The sequence below is a fragment of the Cebus imitator genome, unplaced genomic scaffold (genome assembly GCF_001604975.1).
Source record: "Cebus imitator isolate Cc_AM_T3 unplaced genomic scaffold, Cebus_imitator-1.0 Scaffold79, whole genome shotgun sequence".
In the NCBI taxonomy this organism is placed as follows: domain Eukaryota; kingdom Metazoa; phylum Chordata; class Mammalia; order Primates; family Cebidae; genus Cebus; species Cebus imitator.
This window is the reverse complement of record NW_016107394.1, coordinates 4863698-4876715: the sequence shown is the minus strand read 5'-3', so window position 1 is coordinate 4876715 and position 13018 is coordinate 4863698. Positions and strand designations below refer to the sequence as shown.

General features: G+C 40.2%; 1 pseudogene; it reads left to right on the top strand.

Moving 5' to 3' along the window:
* The first annotated feature begins 7912 nt into the window (after nt 1–7912).
* Nucleotides 7913–12537, top strand: LOC108307588 (annotated as a pseudogene).
* Nucleotides 12538–13018: the final 481 nt, after the last annotated feature.

The window sequence follows — 13018 nt, the reverse complement described above, 5'->3', positions numbered from 1 at the left end:
CAGATCTTTTGCCTGGTTTTTAATCTGGATTGTTTGTTTTCATATCATTGAATTTCAAGTGTTCTCTATATATTCTAGTTATACATCCTTTATTAGATATTTGATATACAAGTAGTTTCCCTAGGCAATAACTGGTCTTTGCATTCTCTTACATTGTCTTTTGCAGAGCAAAGGTTTTTAATTCATATAAAGCCTAACTTATCATTTTTTCCCATATGGATTATGCTGTTTGATAAAATAACTAAATACTCATCACCAAACCAAAGATCATGCAGATTTTGCCTTATAGAAAGCAAAGTTTCTAGATGTTTTCTATTTTATATTTCATTCTACAAACAATTTTGAGTTACTTCTTGGATAAGGTGTGAAGGTTTAGGTTGAGATTCAATTTTTTTTTTTCTTACGGACATCCAATTGTCCAGCACCATTTTTTATAAAGCCTGTTCTTTATCTATCAAACTGCCTTTACACTTTTGTCAATTATCATTGATTATATTTGTATGTATCTATTTGTGGGCTCTCTATTCTGTTCCACTGATATATATGTCTATCCCTCTACCAATACCACACAGTCTTGAATACTGTAGCTTTATAGTTAGTGTTAAGATTTCATAATGTGACTTCTCAGACTTTGTTAATTTTTTAAAACAATTGTTTGGTTATTCTAATTCCTTTGTCTTTTGATATAAATTTTAGAATGAAGTTACTGGGATTTGGGGAGGGGAGGGATTATGTTGAATCTGTAGACTAAATTTGGGACAATTGACATTTTAACAATGTTGAGTCTTCCAATCCATGAACATAATATGTCTCTCCATTTACTTAGCTCTTTGATTTTATTCATCAGTATTTTGTAGTTTTTTTTATCTAAGTATATTTTTCTATCAGCCTGTTAAGATGATGATTTTTTAATTGTTTTTTGAACATTGAACAAACTGTATTCCTAGGATGAACCCCATTTGATTGTGATATATGATGTCCTTTACATATTACTAGGTTTGACTTGTGAATATTTTGTTTAGGATTTTTATATCAATGTTTATGAGAGACACCAGAATATAGTTTTCTTGTAATTTCTTTGTCTGGTTTGGTATTAGATAAATACTGGCCTCATAAAATGAGTTAGGAAGTTTTCCCTTCTCTTCTACATTCTCGAAAACATTGTGTAGAATTGGTGCTATTTCTCCCTTAAATATTTGGTAGAATTTGCCTGTAAAATTTCCAGGGTCTGGAATTTTCTTTCATGAAGTTTTTAACTGCAAAATCAACTGTTTAACTGATATAGAAATTTTTCAATTATCTATTTCTTGTTGAATGAAATTTAGCAATTTCTGCCTTTTAAGGAATTTGTCCATGTTGTCCAAATTTTAGAATGTTTAAACATAGAGTTGTTTGTACTGTTCCCTTATTATCCTTTTAATGTCTATGGTATCTCTTCCTTCATTCCCAGCATTGGTAATTTGTATTTTCTGTGATTTTTTTCTTGGTCAGTTTAGCTATAGGTTTATCAATTATGGATTTTTCAAAGAGTCAGCATTTAGTTTGTTTCTTCTCAATTGTTTTTCTATTTTCAATTTTATTGATTCTTCCTCTAATCTTTATACTTTTTTCCCTTCTACATACTGTGGGTTTAATTTGATCATTTTTCTAATTTCTTGACATAGAAGATTAGATCATTGATATGAGACTTTTATTTTTCAGTGTAAGCATTGAAGTCTGTACATTTCCCAATAGCTCCTGCATTAGCAACTATACACAAAGTTTGATATGTTGCATTTTTATTTTCATTCATTCAAAATGTATTTTAAATTTCCCCTAAGACATCCTAATTGAACCATGGTTATTTCAAAGTGTTTTTATTTAATTTCAGAACATGTAGAAGTGTTTCCCAATCGCTTTCTGTTACTGTTCTCTAATTCCATATGGTTCAGGAATATACTTTGTATGATTATGATTCTCTAAAAAGTTTTTCTATTCTTCTAAATTTGTTAGTTAATGACATAAAATATGATATATCTTGATGAATGTTCTATTCACTCTTGGAAGTGTATTCTGCTATTATTGGAGTATTATATAAATGTCAATTAAGTCTAGTTGTTTGATAGTGCTGTTTAGGCCTTCTATATCTTGATTGATTTTCTATCTGCTTGTCCTATCAATTCCTGAAAGGAAAATACTAAAGTTTCTAACTATAATTATGGATTTGTCCATTTCTCCCTTCAATTTTACCAGTTTGTAAGAAAATTTCCACTTTTTAGATTCAAGGGGTATATATGCAGATTTGTGACACAGGTAAATTGCATGATGCTGAGGTTTGGGATATGAATGATCCCGTCACCCAGAGAGTCAGCATAGTACCCAACAGTTAGTTTTTCAAATCTCAATGCCCTCCCTCCACCCTCTATTAGTCCCCAGTTTCTGTTGTGATCTTTATGACCATCAATACCCAGTGTTTAGCTTCCAGTTATAAGTGAGAGTATGCAGTACTTGGTGTTCTGATCTTGTATTAATTTGCGTAGGACAACAGGCTCCAGCTGCATCCATGTTACTGCAAAAGACATGATTTCATTGTTTTTTAAGGCTATGTAGCATTTTTAAGATGGTCTCATGCTGTTGCCCCAGGCTAGAGTGAAGTGGCATGAACACAGCTCATTGCAGCTTCAACCTCGTGGGCTCAAGCAATCAATTCTCCCTCCTTAGCCTCCTGAGTAGTTGAGACCACAGGTGCGTGCCACATTGCCCAACTAATTTATTATTATTATTATTATTATTTTGTAGAAAAGAAGTCTTGCCATGTTACCCAGGCGGATCTTGAACTCCTGGGCTCAAGTGATCCTCCTGCCTTGGCCTCCCAAAGTGGTGGGATTACAGGTGTGAGTCACCATGCCCAGCCAGGCTTTTTTCTTTAGCACTATAAAAATGTCATCATACAGTCCGTTGGCTCCCATAGTTGCTGTTGAGAAGACAGCTATCAGTCCTATTGTTGTGGCATTAAAAGAAATGTATCTTACTTTACCTTGCTACTTTTTAGTTTTTCCCTTTCTCTATGATTTTTAGTAGTTTGAGTATGATGTGGTGTGGCTCCTTTGTATTTTGTTTGTCTTTGTCTTGGAATTTGCTGACCTTCTTAAATATGTGAGTTGATTTTTAAAAATCAGCTTTGGACATTTTTCAGACACTGTCTCTTTATCTTGTTTCTGCATTATTCTTTTTCTCCTCTACTGCTGGGACTCTAGTTCCATGCACATTAGAACTTTTAACCAGGTCCTACAATCTTCTGTGCACTTCTATTAAAATTTAGTTTTATTTTTTATACCCAAAGAAGGTGGATCTTTTTTATTTTTAATTATTTTTTTCTCTATGACTCAGTTTGGATTTTTCAAAATTAATCTGTCTTCCAGTTCACTCATTCTTTATTATTTATACTCATCCAAAAAGTTTTTAAATTTACATATTACATTTTTCAGTTATGGAATGTTTATTTATTGTTCTATAAATTCCAATTCTCTCTTTATTTCCCCATTTCTTATATTTTATTTATCTTTTCCTCTTTTTTGTAATATATTTATTAATCATAGTTATTTTAATGTCCCTGCCTGATAATTATATCTGAATTATCTGTGTATTTCCTTCTACTCTCTTTTTCTCCTCTTGTTTTTGCTTATTTGATCTTTCATTTTATTTTAACTATGCCTCATACTTTTTGATTGGTTACCTGATATCAAAAAATTTAAAAATTTAAAGCTCTGGATAATTTACTTTTTTCCAGAAAGAGTTATATTTTTCTAGCAAACAGTACTAATGGATTATCTTTGTTGCAACTTGGTTTTAGGCTATATTATGTCATGTTTATTTCAATTTTGCTATTACTTTTAGGGTTTAACCCTATTCCTAAAGCCTGGAATTTCCAGGGTCCCAACTGAAATTCTGGAGTACTTACAAAGGCTCCTTGATTTGCATGGGGCTAAACTCCAACCACTAAATCTAATCTCCAACATCATGTGGCTATTACAATCTTTCTTCAGCGCTCTAGCTTCCCAGATGCTGTATTCTTCTGGTTCTTTGAGTCTTTCCCTGCTTATGTGCACCTTAGAAGTTGGTCAATGACAAGAGGTAATTTGCACACAGGTTTTGGTCTTTCTTCTCTGGAGTGTCATCCTTTCATAGAATTTGCTTCTTAAGTTCCAGTCACTTTGCTAAATCTAAACTCCAGACAGTGGGACTTGTGTTTCCTAATTGGGCTCTACTTTACCATTCTGCAAGCTGGGAAACACCTTAAGGTAAAAAGCAAGAGGCTGGGAGCAGTGGCTCATGCCTGTAATCCTAACACTTTGGGAGGCCAAGGTGGGCAGATCACCTGAGGTCAGGAGTTCGAGACCAGCCTGACCAACATGGAAAAACCCCATCTCTACTAAAAATACAAAAAAATTAGCTGGGTGTGGTGGTGCATGCCTGTAATCCTAGCTACCTGGGAGGCTGAGGCAGGAGAATGGCTTGAACATAGGGGGTGGAGGTTGCAGTGAGCCAAGATCATGCCATTTTACTCCAGCCTGGGCAACAAGAGCAAAACTCTGTCTCAAAAAAAAAAAAGCTGGCGTTGGGTGGAACTCACCTCATGTGACCCCCCTCTCAAGGACTGCAGTCCTTCCAGACCCGCCATTGGTTGCACTCTGGGGTCTTCAGACCATTGTTTTACATACTGTTGAGCTTTTACAGTTGTTTTTGGCAGAAAGTTTAGTCCCAAACAAGCCACACTGTCATAGTCAAAACTTAAAAGTCCGCTTTGAATTTTTGAGGTAACATACACTATTGAATCACAGCACAGCCCACTTGGATTTTAGAGCACATCTGTACTTTTTTCTATAGTTAACTATTCTCCTTATGAAAAATAGTTCCTGGCCCTGGAACAGACTGAATGCCTGACCAGGGAACACTGAATGAATATGAGTCCCATACTGTTCCTTTTGAGTTGGATATTAATTTGAACAAACGAAATATAAAATTGGACATGTACAGAAACATCCCTTCTTCAAATGGAAGTAATAAATGTTATCCTATTAGGCTCAAGCAGATCTCGAAGGAGCAATGAAACTGAGTGAGTAGGAAGCTCACACTCCCAGGACACCTAGTCTTGCTGTGTTGGCATCTTTCCATCAGCTCTAACATATGGCCTCATGGGAAGCTCCCTATAACCAATTCCCTGATGAATGAAAACATTCAAGCCTCGCTTACAAATGTTTCTTCAAAATATGCTGGGGCCAACTGAGTGGACTGCTGCTGCATTACAGCCCCATTTAGGAGGGCCCTGAAGGATGGCCAATAAGGTGAATCCTGTCAGCAAGGAGAGCCTTTGGCAGTGCATCCGTTTTTTTACCTGGTAAGTTCATCTCACCTGAAAAGTGAAATGGAAAGAGGTATGGATCTATACCAGAATATGAGCAAATGCTAATCGTTTTGCTGGATCTGCAAGTACTTGGAAAGAACAAGAAGATTGGTGGAGAGGAGGTATGGAGAAGGTTTAAGGTGAGAATGGGCACAAATTGTGAAGATATTTGTGTGCCATGTGACCACCTACCAGAGGGTATCATGGCAGAAAAGATCTCCAAAATCAACAAGAGTAGGCAAAATCAGGTAGACAAGATGATTCATCCATGAAAATCAGTTAGACTCTCTTTCCTAGATGCTTCAGTGTTTGCTCAATAGATTCATGAACAAAAGTCACAGTGACAAGGACAGAAATTATGCATGGATTCATGAAGGCTCGTCTGGTTTAGCTTCTGCCAAGTATCCAGTATGTCAGCAACAAAGACCAACACTGGGCCCAGGATATGAACCATTGCCCAAGGAAACTGGCCAGCTGTGGGTGGCAGGATGAATACACTGGACCCTTTCCATCATTGACAGGGCTGTGGTTTATCTTTATTGGACTAGAAACCTATTCTGGATATGAATTTGCCTTTCTTACAATGTTTCTTCTATTATCACTTTCTATAGATTTAATAAATGCCTTATTCATCATGATACTATCTCAGATGGCCATGATTTTGACCAAAAAAAAATCCATTTTATGGCAAAATAAGTGAAGTAGTAAGTCTCATGCCCATGGAATGAATCACTGATATTACAATGTGCCCCATCACTCAGAAGCAGGGGGCCTGGTAGACTAGAAGAATAACTTACTGAGACTCAGTTTTGGGTGTTGGCTGAATAATAATATCTCAAAGGGCTTGGTTGCTGTCTTATAAGCTGAAATACATGCTTGTAACAAGTAACCAATATATAGAGCAGTTTCTGATCTGGCCAGAATACACAGGTTTGAGAACCAAGGTAGGAAGTGAGAGTGCTTCCTCTTATTACCCCTAAGAACCCAGCTCTAAAATACATAGAACCTGAAAGGGAATTGAAAAAAAAAAAGAGAATCAAAGTATGAGCTTCCTTCTCCCTAACTTTGGATTCTGCCAGTTTATGCAATTTAGTTCCTAAGCATGGAATATATATATCAGGAGTGAAATAATCATTTCATTGAACTGGAAGCTGAGATTGCCACCTTAACTTTTGGGTCTCCCCGTGCCACTGAATTAACTGGCAAAGAAGGGTACGATTAACTGGCAAAGAAAGGTACATATGATTAGAAAGAGGAAAAAGGGTTATGACTACATAACGGGAGGAAGAAGAGGTATTTCTGGAACCAAGCACTGCTCTGAAGTGCATATTTGTACTTCTGTGTACAGTTAGAAAAGTAAGTGGAAAACCAGCAAACCAATAAAGGAGGATCTTTAATATTTAATTGCTCCAGGCCCCATCTTCTTGATCATTATATAATTCTGTTGTAGCAGTCAAGGCACTAGGCAGGGAATAAAGCCCTAGGTCTAAATTCCAGCTTTTCCTCCCGCCACCAGTGTTAAAATGGACAAGTTGTTTCACTTCCTAGACCTTGTTTTCCTTCTCTTGGACTTCCTGTATACCCTATTGTTAATTCCTGTCTTCTCTGCTATTGTGAGAATCAGAGAGGATAATGAGGATAAAGTCTACACCATTGGTGTAAACTTCTGGGCCCATGAGGGCTGTTAATAATGATCTTATCATTATTTGCAAAGCCCAGGGACAAATACTACTTCTCTCACATACAAGCAAGGAGATGCCAGGGAGTTTATCCCTGAGGGATGGTGAGTGTGATGCCCCATGGAAGCACCATTGAGAGAAAGTACCCCAGGAGGCCTGCCAGAAAAGCCTGAGGGCTTAATGAGCCATGGCTCAGCCCCCGCCTGTCACCTCCACCAAGGCCTCAAATGGAGAAACACAGGAGATGCCAGTGTGGACCAGGCTCAACAGGCGAAAGTTGCTGGAGACGGGGTACCCAGAGATAGGTAAAGAAATCTGGGATGGGGAGACAGGGACAGGGAATTCAGGGACTACAAACCTGGGCCAGAGGTCAGGAAGAACAGATTTGGTATGCACAGAACAGGTACCCAGGATCCAGGTTGGCAGGTACCTGGGATCCAGGTGCATGTGTGGGCTCTGAGGCCTTTGGTCAGATATCCTGGCAGGCTTGGGCAATGGATTCAAACCTTCTTGGCCAAGGCCTTCCCACAGGGAGAAAAGGCTGATGACAGCAGGAACCTCTGGAAACTCTAGCAAACTTTGAGCTCGTCCATGTTCCGGGCTCTTTGTAAGCATACCTAACCATGCTCTACATAAAGAAAACCCCATGAGGTCACAGATCAGGGGCCAAAGGCTCAGAGAGGGGAAAGTGACTTGCTCAATGTCACACAGCTGGAGTTAGGAGCAGGGGTTGACTCCCGCGTCCAAACACGTAACCACTAAGGTGCATGTGACATAATGAAGGTCAAGAACCTGGCTCTGCAGCAGGTGCCCCCTCAGTGGGAGAGCCCTCACTCTCTCCCTTAGGGGGATAGGGCATGTGACATCTGTCTCTGAACCCCCACTCTGCAAAACACAGAGGGACACTCAGAGAATGGCTCATTGAATTGGAAACCGTTCAGAGATTATTTCCTCAAACCCCTCACTGTACAGATAAGAAAATCAAGACTCAGAGATGCACAGTCATAGCAAGAGAGTGTCAGAGCCAGCCCAGGAGGCAGGACTATGGGTTGCCAGGCTCCAGGAGCAGCCTCTGCCCTTACTCCTCACCAGCTGTGGCCTTGAAGGAAGGCCTGGCCTTCTCTGATCCTCAGTTTCTTCCTTAGTTGGAGGGGCATAAGCACTCCCTGGCAGAGCTGTCTGATAAGAGATGATGGACAGAAAGTGCAGGATGACATTCAGGTGATCAGCTTTTCCGTCCTTTTCTCTCCTTAACCAGCACTGTAACTGGCTCATAGAGAAACCAAACTGGAAAGATCTGCTGGGGCAAGTTCTGTGCCTTGGGAAAGTGTCCTTTTAGCCCTAAGCATAGAGCTGCATTACTTAGAGATAGCATATAATTCAAAATAACTCTAAATTGTACAGAAAGTCCAGCCAAGTTCTGATATTTCCTACAATGGGCTAGTTGAACGGTGCTTTGACATAATACGTTAAATTCTCTCAGGAAGTGTTTTTGGTGCCTCTGCTTTGCTGAGGACCCATGCCTGTTGGGTAGTACAGCACCACCTGGCTGTGAAAAGCATCAGGCTGTCTCTCCCCCGGAATAGGGGGTGGTCTTAGCATCTGTGTCTCCCTCTGCAAAGCAGTGGACAGAGGAGAGAGGAGGAGGGGCAGCTGGACTGGATGGCCTCTAAGGGCCCCTCTGGCTTTGACCTTCTGAGTTTCTGTCCCTCAGAGCCTCCAACTCAGCCTAACTTGGGGTCAGTCAGCCCATGACTCAGTCTCTGAGTACAACATGTCCAGGGAAGTGCAGCTTGCCCCCTTTGGGTATGAGAAAACCTAGCTACTGAATCTGTTGGGATGGGGTTCTGGTTAACTGAGGGATAACCTTCTCAACTTGGGACAAAGCGAGAGTTCACTCTTTTGCCAGGTCCTGTGACATTATTTTAAAGGAGCATATGCACTGCGAGACAGTGATTTCAAACCAACCGTATAAAGACCCAGAGGAACATTTGAAATTTAGTTTTGTTTGATGTTATCAACTAAAAAACAGAAAAAGGAAATAGAAACCTTTGTCTTAAAATATTTCCTCTTGGAAACTTGGATTTCTGGATTCTCCAGGAAACATGTATAAAAGAAATAGCCTTATCCTGGGAACCAAAGTGTTTCTGGCTCTGCAGCCAGCTGGCTATGGCACCCAGGAAAGCCCCTGGCCTTTTCATGACCAGTTTCTGGACTATGGGGGTTAAATTAGTTGGAATTGAAAGTAAACATCTTTTCCATTTTTCACATTAGTGGTTTTATCCATGAGAGATATTTTGTTAGAAGAATGGGAAATTCGAAGTGGCTCAAGAAAAATAAGTGGAAACTGCTCATGGAGTCATTGGGATTAACAAGGCAGTAATACAAATGTCATCAAAGACTTGTGCCAGGGGTCCTTTAGCTCAAGAGAAAAGCCTAAAGTAGAGGGTGAATCAGTACTTTACATCAGCTCAAATCCCCGCATCTGTGGGCTGAAGCACTCATTCCTGGTTCCAAAAGGGGTTCTTTTGACTCGGAGCAGCTACTGCAAACAGATCTCCAGTTAGTTCTTTTCTATGAATCATACCTCCCAAGTTTTCCCAGGTTACCTTGACACTTTCTGAGCAGCAAAGAGGCAGAGAAGCCTCCTGGGTAGCGGGAGTGCAGTGGTCAAACAGAATCACAGCTGAGCTGCAGCAGCCAGCAGGGAGGGAAGCTCCATGGAGTTACAAAGACCGTCTTGGATTCTCTGCCGTTGTCCAGCTGTGGAAGATGCCATTATCAGAAACCCAGTCAGGAATGACTTTTCCCCCCAAGAGTATTTCAGTGTCACTCTTTTCACTGTAATATAACAAAGAACCCCACAGTTAGAGACGGGATACAGAAAACTCAGCTTAGATGCAAACAACAGAACCACTGCACCAAGCAAATAAGAGAGAAAGGAGCCATTCCCTAATTAATAATTATGATGGAAAGGCAGAATGTTGCAGTAAACCTGGGAGAAATCAGCCCTCCCTATTCAATATGGTAACAAAGATGTCATTTTTTAAAAACTTAAAGCAATAACATTAGGAGAAATACCTAATGTAGATGACAGGTTGATGGGTGTAGTATAACACCATGGCATGTGTATACCTATGTAACAAACCTGCACGTTCTGCACATGTACCCCAGAACTTAAAAGTATGATATTAAAAAAAAGAACTTACTCCTGTAAACAAACACCACCTGTACCCTAAGAACCTATGGAAAAATTAAAACTTAAAGCAAATGCCAAAAGAAAAAGAAACTTAGTGTTCTGTTTTAAGAGATCTGATATCCCCAGGATAATCATATGGGACATGGAAAAGAGGACTAGAAGTTCTTCCAAAGCACTTAACACAATTGCAATTAAATAATTATGTGATTCATTGCTTAAGGTCTTTCTTCAGCCCCACTAACTCGTCTACTACATATCCAGCAAATAACACGATTTATATATTGTAGGTACTTTTCCCATACTTTATTTAAAAAGGAAAGAGAGAATTCTGGGATAGGATGAAGAATTTTGAGATAAGATAGAACCCATCATTTATTATACAGTGATCATTAAGTAATTCTCATTCCAGAATCTCTGGTTGTTTTGGCTTCCAGATGGGCCTGGTTCCCAGATGTTCCCCATACTCATCTTCAGAGCATCCAGCTTTAACCCACCATGGAAACAATCACCTGTAATGGAACAGGGGACTCCTCGACGATCTTATACCTTATGGGAATCCCCTCTCTGCCTAAAATCCCTCTTCCTTCCTATTTTCTTTGTCTTTCTCCTCCTCTACTTGCTCATCCTGGTGGGTAATGCATTGGTCCTGGTGGCTGTGGTGGCAGAGCCCAGCCTCCACAAGCCCATGTACTTCTTCCTAATTAACCTCTCCACCTTGGACATTCTTTTCACCACAACCACTGTCCCCAAGATGCTGTCCCTATTCTTGCTTGGGGACTGCTTCCTCAGTTTCCCTGCCTGCTTCCTGCAGATGTACCTATTCTACAGCTTCTCCTGCTTGGAAGCCTTCATCTTGGTGCTCATGGCCTATGACCGCTATGTGGCTATCTGCCTCCCACTGCACTACCCTGTCCTCATGACCCCACAGACCAATGCTGTCTTGGCAGCCAGTGCCTGGCTCACTGTGCTCTTCCTGCCCATTCCAGCAGTGGTACAGACCTCCCAGATGGCATTTGACAGCATTGTCCACATCTACAACTTCTTCTGTGACCACTTGGCTGTGGTCCAGGCCTCCTGCTCTGACACCACCCCCCAGACCTTTATGGGCCTCTGCATCGCCATGATGGTGTCCTTCCTCCCACTTCTCCTGGTGCTTTTCTCCTATGCCCACATCCTGACCTCAGTGCTTCGCATCAACTCCCAGGAAGGATGCTCCAAAGCCTTCTCCACCTGCGGCTCCCACCTCCTGGTGGTAGGCACCTACTACTCATCCATTGCCATAGCCTATGTGGCCTACAGGGCTGACCTGCCCCTTGACTTCCACATCATGGGCAATGTGGTATATGCCATTCTCACACCCGTTCTCAACCCTCTCATCTACACTCTGAGGAACAAGGATATCAAAGAAGCTATCACCAAGATTTCATGTCCCCAGGAGCCAAAGAATGTTAGGAAACCCTGATTCCCAGAAATAACTTAATCTTCTCTCATAAACATCAATAACATAGAGGAAAAAGTGGAAAATTTAGAAAGCCCGGTACTTAGAACACTCATTCTCAAAATATAGTCCTAGATAGTCCTTTATTGTAATCAAATAATGACTTTTTTCTTAATTCATAGAAAAAAAAAAACAAGATCTTTAAATACAATTTTTAAGAAGTGAACTCCAAATTTCACAAGATGTGAATATAACTGAGGTCACATTACCATTAATTCAAATAGTTTTGATTCTCAGAGATTCCAAGTATTTGATTAGCAAGAAATTCTCTTTTTTCCCTTGGATCTCTTCTTACAATGTTTCTGAAAATCCCTAGCATTGCTGGCCATTAGATGTGACTTATTCTTGCCCTTTTTGTTGAAATAGCAACTTAGATAGAAATATCTCTCAATGGAAAAACTCTGAAACTGCTCCCATCTCAATCCTTGTTGCTTGAAAATTCACTGTCACCACTGATTTTCAATGCCAGTCACACAGGAAATTTGCTTCTGCTATCTAGACCCACATGGTGTCCTAAAGGTAGAGCATGCCTCTCACCCAGCTTATGCTCAGGCAAGCGGTGCATACCTCTTTAGGTTAAAAAATTAGTCTTTTACTTATAGTTTCCCCACAGTGGCTAAGTAGAGATACTGGGTGCCTGAGTGAAGAAGTTTCTCCTTATCAGAAGTATGCTGTTCCTGTGGCCACCACCCTTTCTTGAAATATGGTCTTAGATATTCCTCTTTCTGGCCTCAGTGGTGACTCAGGCTCCTTATTCCCTTCTCCTATGGCAAATTTCCTCTTGACGACCTGTCTGGTGTGTCCAGTGAGGGAGATGTAGAACAGTGAATAGTGTTAAGGGGGAACATAGGTGACAAACGTCCTCATCTCTGGCTCTTCACAGATAGTGTCGTTTCAATTTTTAGAGTCCCAGTTTTTGTCAATCGAGGCAATACCATTAACCATTTTCTCATTGCCTAAGACCCAATGTAAATGGGAACTCAATGGGTGCAATTCAAACAAAGGTTATCATTTGTTCCTGGACTCAGCTTTCAGTGATCTCAGAGATCCTACTATGGTCAGAAACAGCTTTCTGAAACAGGGTGATATAAAGGCTTTGAGTTTCCTTGTTTACCGACCCTGGGCAGCTGGGATTTGGATTCATGTTATTTTATCTAAATATTATATTCTGCAGGACATTTATTTCTCACTCCTTGGAACTGATGTCTAAATGTCAGTGGGACCACATCCTCAAGGTCTAAAAGAGATAGCTTAGTAAG